The sequence below is a fragment of the Pyxicephalus adspersus genome, chromosome 4 (assembly GCF_032062135.1).
Source record: "Pyxicephalus adspersus chromosome 4, UCB_Pads_2.0, whole genome shotgun sequence".
Lineage (NCBI taxonomy): Eukaryota > Metazoa > Chordata > Amphibia > Anura > Pyxicephalidae > Pyxicephalus > Pyxicephalus adspersus.
Window position 1 is genome coordinate 47,247,560 of NC_092861.1, and position 6,620 is coordinate 47,254,179.

Sequence of the window (6,620 nt, forward strand, 5' to 3'; positions counted from 1 at the left end):
TAGTTACACTGACCATTTCTCCAATGCAGATGTTGCCATGGACCGAACATTGGGTTTCTGAGACTCGGCTGTGTTCTGCTGAAGAAATATGACCAACTTAAATAGTAGTAACCTCAATAGTTCTTTTAATTTCCTGCTTAAAATTAGAAACTATTACTAAACTACAGTAGTTTTATCAAATTACAATGACTACAAGGACATGTTAATACTGCTATAGATATATCACTTGTCAACTCTCCTTACCCCAATTCAATAAGCCCATCCCGGGGGAGAAACTAGCCCCACTCCCTTTTCTACACTCCCGTGGTTTAAAAAAAGTGCAAAAAACCTGTTGATGCACGATAGCCTAGGGTGGGGTTGCCTCATTGCCAACAAACTGTTCTATATTCTAAAAGGAACTCAGTACTAGATAGCTTGTAGGAAGTGTCCACCTAATTAAAGAGGTTTGGGGAGGGGGTAAATATAAGAAGCATATAAGAAGCATAGTTAAATCATGCTGCATGTGTCTGACAAATCTCAGAACCATAGCAGTGCCCAACAAGTCCTCCCATTCCTTTTCTAGGATTTGGCAGATCCCATGACACAGAGCCTTTTTCTTTGTGTGCCATTCTGACTCTGAGTTAGATGTTAGTGACAAGGTAAGCAATAGTAGCATTGCTGATATGTGACGGTCTATGTCAAGATCAAACTGATTTACCTGCTGCATTTTAGTGGGAAAACCCAGCATAGAAGGTTGCAATTGTCTGCATTGGTGCCCTTGGTGACGTGTGCCACGGGCAGCTGCTCCTTTTGCCCTTAACATTACAGAATGCTTGCTTCATGAAACCCAAAGAATCAGTACAGAGGAAGCAAGAATAAGCCTCAATTTTCTGGAACACTGTTAAGAAGGCAAGGGATATTAACCCTTGTCTGATCTCTTTACATAAATCAGAAGACAAATAATCCTACTTCCCCAGAGCGTCAAAGAAAAAGAATTTCATATCCCTATCTAAAAATAGTAATGGCAGGCTGACATAGTGAGACCTTTAAATAACAATATATAGATTTATCAAACCTGTAAATTAAAACTGTACTGCTCTAGGTAATAAAAGATATTTATGATTATCTGATAGTTGTAGGGCTGCCTTCTTCTCCACTTGAAAAGCTTTTCTCCCCAAGTAAAAATTATTGAAAGCCATACAACAGATCTGACAGCAATGTGATGTTTTTGCAGATGTCGTTAACTTCCAAAGTGCAACAAATATTTAATAAAATTCAAATATATCATTTCCAGCACAGATGCTTCAGGCACATATCACAGTTTTGCCTAAATAGAGTAAGGATCAATTGCTCTGCCTTAGATATAGGCCAATATCATTACTCAAGGAAGACATTAAGGTATATGCAAAATTGCTCACAAACTGTCAGGTATAATCCATCCTTAACAGGTTCAGGCTGTTCCTGGTAGGGAATCAAAGGATAATACTACACACATGAAGTTATCAATCTTATACAGTGCTGCTAGCTATGGTGGAACCAAAGTTAATATATCCTCAGCTCATGAAAAAGCACTTTAAAGAGGGGACTTGGTTCTCTATTTGTCACTGGATAAAGAAAACATTTCTAATAAAATTTCTAGAGCAGAGCATTACAGCTGTTCATCTACCAGAATGCTCATCAGTAGATCCTTTCTCTCCATTTCTTTCATTGGTATATTTACCAAAGTTTCTGATTATTTTTAAATCCACTCAAAAGGTTGATTTCAGGAGATGTCACCCATTCCTTCTCTATCACAAGGATTCTAGGCACTGCACTCCCTATGCCTCTGTTGATTCTTAAGGGAAATCTAAATCTTCCTACTGAATAATCTAATTATGGTATATCCAAGCCATAAAAGATAAGGGTTGGTAGTTGACTTACCTAAATCTACCAAATACTGATACATCAGTTTATGTTGACTGGCCCTATTGTTAGCACTGCAGGTCGTGCCGGCGCCCACTGCTCCTAATCGAAGGCACGGGCGCCGGGTCCTGTCTTTCAGGTAACCAACTTCCTATGTTCTATACCTGTGTTGAGACTTGCTCTGGTGTTGAGCTGGTGTGGGTGTGTCTCTCCTTGTCTGAGGTAACACACGCCCTCTGTTTTCCCCAGCCTATGGGTGATTACCTGCAGGTACTTAAAGGCACCTCCTACTACAGGAAGTTGCCTGAGCAATCTCTGGCTTCCTCTGTGTTACTCTCTGTGCTAAGGTGTGTTCCTGTTTTGCTCTACCGTGTACCGGACCTTGCTGACGATTTTGGACTCTGCCTGTTTGCTGCCTGACCCTGACCTCGGATACGTTTTGGACTTTGCCTGTTTGCCGCCTGACCCTGACCTTGGATTACGTTTCTGGACTTCCCCTGATCGCCGCCTGATCTTGATCTTGGATCCTTGCTTCCTGACTCCTGTGGTCAGCTGCCACTGGCCTGGGGATTGCTCTGGAGTGGCACCTGGCAGCTACCCCGCAGCCCAAGCCTATCCTCACCATCAGGGGCTCTAGCGAAGACCTGGTAGCTGCTTAGTCACGCCCCTCCGGAGTATAACCAGTCAGTGGCACAGTGGGTCCACACCCGCTTGCATAACACCTATAACTAAAGCTGCGTACACACTTGCAATTTTTGTCGTTGGAAAGGATCTTTCACGATCCTTTCCGACAAGGGAGTGCACGATGCATGAACGATGCTGTACATACAGCACCGTTCTGCTCTATGGAAAGGGGAGGGGGAGAGCGACGGAGCGGCACCCTGCTGCGCGCTCTCCCCTTCACTTTCATTAGGATCGGCTGTCGTCCATCGTCCGTGGATCCGGCAGGTCGGTCGTCCGGACGATGGACGACACCGACTGTACACACGGCAGATTTTCGCCCGATAATTGGCCGATGCCGATTATCGGGCGATAAAAATCTGACGTGTGTACGTAGCTTAAAGTAGTAGTGTACATCCAATATGGACCTACCCCGTACATTGGATTTTGCCAGATCCTTTCCAAGTGAAATATGTATACAAACAGAAAGTTTTTATTTCTGACCAAAAATGGTTTAGAATATAGAGAGGGGTTTGTTGGCACTGTTTCACCAGGTTTGTGAAAATATGTAAAAAAATATATTAGCAAAACATATTATACATTCAAAATGATCTGATACACAAATCAATCAGCCCGAGTCACAATTCTTTAGAGAGATTGGGCCTGATTTATTAAAGCTATCCAAGAGGATACTCTTTCATAAGTTAAGCTGGCTGATCCAGCAAACCTGGAATGGATTTCTTCAAAGTCATTTGCTGTTTGATAGTAAATGCATGATACAAACAAAATATTACTTTTACTAAACTTTATTTCCTATAGCAGAAATGTAGAATTGATATAAAACTTATTAATAGCTTAAGTACAAAGGTACATAATACAAAAACATGTGGAGGACTAAAGTATTCTGGCCAAGAATTTTGGTGTATTTTAGTTAGTTCGCGCATGACAATGGATCTTCCCATAATAACTGTGTACTCCTCTCTTTTCTTACCTAGAATATATACTACAGTTGCTTTTTAAAATGCTATTACTTTCAGTCTGCTATGTTGCTACATACATCTGTGATGCACTCATGGACCGTGCTCAATAGACAGACAAGAAACTGACAGGTACACAGGATGCTGGTAAACAAAATCCCAGGCACAGAATGAAAAATACAAGGTCTACATTACAGACAGGGACATGATAAAGACATAGGTTTGATTGACAGACTGGAACTGAAACGGAATACCAATGCTAACACAGAAAAAAGGCACAGATAGTGACTTTACCTAAAGACAAGCGCAATCCACACACACTTCTTGTTATTAAAATGGGTTGGATTTTATTAGAAAGTAGCTGTAGCTGGAATATTACAAACATACACATTGTACAAAACATTTTTTACTTTACCACATAGGGGCAAATGCATATAGAGAAGAAAATGGCCATAAAATATAGTTGTTATTGTGACCAACATGGTAACATATATAAAAAAATAACTTAATGCAGTTCTGTGTTTATTGAAACATGATTCACTTTGTTTTTAAATGCAAGCAGGGTAGGTACTTAAATATGACATATATAATAGCAAACTTTTGCATTTGCTGCGTAGTCTGTACAGATATGCTCTGAAAGTGGAGCAAGAAACACAAGGAGGCATGCCTGAGTCTCTTTCCCCAACAACCAATAAAACTTCCAAACAAAACAAACAGAGCTGTCTATGAATAACTTTATTATGATGCTCATTCTGGAGATAAACATGTTACATGAGGAACCTTCTCACCTCTTCAGGTATGGAGTACAGGTCTAGGTTAGTATAAAATTGCCACAATTGGAGTTAATACTATGGAGTTTGCCCGGAAGTTGAATATTTACTTTGCAAACAATACATAATCAGGTACAACGAAAATTGTGGGCACAAGATTGGATTGGTAAAATTAGTGCCTCACCTCATTGGCTAGGCTAAGTGCAATATCCCTCAAAAAGTGATGATTTATTATAAATGTTAAACATTCTAAATTTCCATAATCAACCCTAATAAAAATGTGCACATGAAGATTGCAATTCATTTATATACACATACATATATATATTTGATTGCCTAACTGATAATGATGGTTACCCCTTAATAATTATTTTGCCCATATCCAATGTAATACTACAGCCTTTCTCTACTATCTTGAAAGCTTTGCCATGTTTGTCTATGTAATGAAGTCTCCATAGTGTGATGATAGGAGCTCTTCAAAGCACTTTTAGATACAGGCTAACTGATTATTTGTTAAGAAGTGCAATTTATAGGGAAAATAGGCCTGAGCTGCACTAGATTGTCAGGTACAGAGATTTTGTTCTGTCTGACAGGTAAAACACTTGGAAAGGAGAACTATACTCAAAAGAAATGATGTGATATGGTAATGACTTCCAGCCAGTACCTGCTTGAAGCAAAAAAATGTAACCTAGAGGTTAAGGTTAAAAATGCCAACAAAAATGTGTGCAGAAAATAATTTCACTAAATCTTTTCTATGACATCAGATTTTAGGTAAACCTGTCAGATTTAAGTGTCTGAGCAAACATGTGCCATTTCCACAAGCTTTCTTTTTGCTTTACATCAAAGTCCATATTCAAAAGTTTTCAAATAATAAAAATTATCTTACGGAACAATTCAGCCTCTAATTATCCACGTGCAATGCACCAAAAAAATGTATTGAAAGAAATAGACCAAGTACGTAACTAGCCTTTTTCCATGAAACCTAGGATTTCAGCGTTCTTAAATATGCATATGGGAGGACTGCAATCAGAGAGATTACAGAGATTTCTTATTTCTCATTATGAAATTGCATGTTTCCAACTTTCAATTAAACCCCAGAAATAGAGTCCGTTTGTTTAGCAGAAAATAAATGCAGTCATTACAGAATGATACTTGATTATCTTTTGAGACCTTTTAACTGCAAATGTTTGTCTTTAGTTTTCTTAATTGCCATATGTGTGTACATCCACCTGAGCACAGAGCTGCATACAGCAAAAATGTAGATAAGTGTTGACCAGTTATCTAAACAACCTTAAGAAAATCTGCCTGGAAGTATGAGCCAGCATGATTCCTGAACAGTGTGATAAGCTAATATTGCTGACATAGGTGGATGACTCCCAAAAACATGGACATGGAAAATGTATGTGAATATTATTAATGTTGTTTAATAACATAATATTAATGTAAATTAATTATCAATATGGTACAAGTTTCAGGAAGTTGTTAAAAATGCTGTAAAGTAAGAATGCAAATTATAATTTTTATTCTTAACAAATTTAAAAAAAAAAATTGAGCCAATAGAAGAAACATCTAAATGAAATCTGTATTTGGTATGACTACCCTTTACCTTCAAATCAGCATCAGTTCTACTTGTTAAGTAGGTTATACATCCACGTTCTCTGTGGTATGCAAAAGGGCATAATTAAATAATACATGAATACACATTACAGTAAATCACCAAGAGGATACAATATAACAGATGAAGGTCTTTCTGGATTCCACACTGTAAGTTTCAGACCTGAAATAAGGCTACAGGGCACTGAGATTTCCAAAACTATACAAAGGAGTAATGGAAAAAAAATACGCGATATAGGAAATTAGCCCCGGCGAAAATTACTCCTCCTAGGTTATTTAAATATATGGTTTTAGTATTGGAATAATACTTACCAAATTAGATCTATTTAATCATCGCAGCTTTTAATGGCCGCAAGAGGGTCCATCTATTTTTAGTATTTTTTTAGACATTGAAACGTTAAGGAAAAAGAAAACTACAACACTGACACAGAGAAAAACCTAGTTGAGAACTCTTTGTAAATTTGTATTACTATTTTTGTCTCTTACAACCACATCTGATATAGCTATCAACATTTAACAATAAGCAACAATTCTTGCCAAATCCACAAGAGTTTGCACTTTACAATCCCCAATAGTTTTGATAGCTATTGTTTTTTCTTTATTAGATATCTGCAGATTGGTTCCTGGTCTGGAACCCTGCTGCAACCATTGTGAGGATGTCTTGCTCTGATAAATTGATATTTTATGGCAAATGAAACAAGATGTGCTAGAACACACC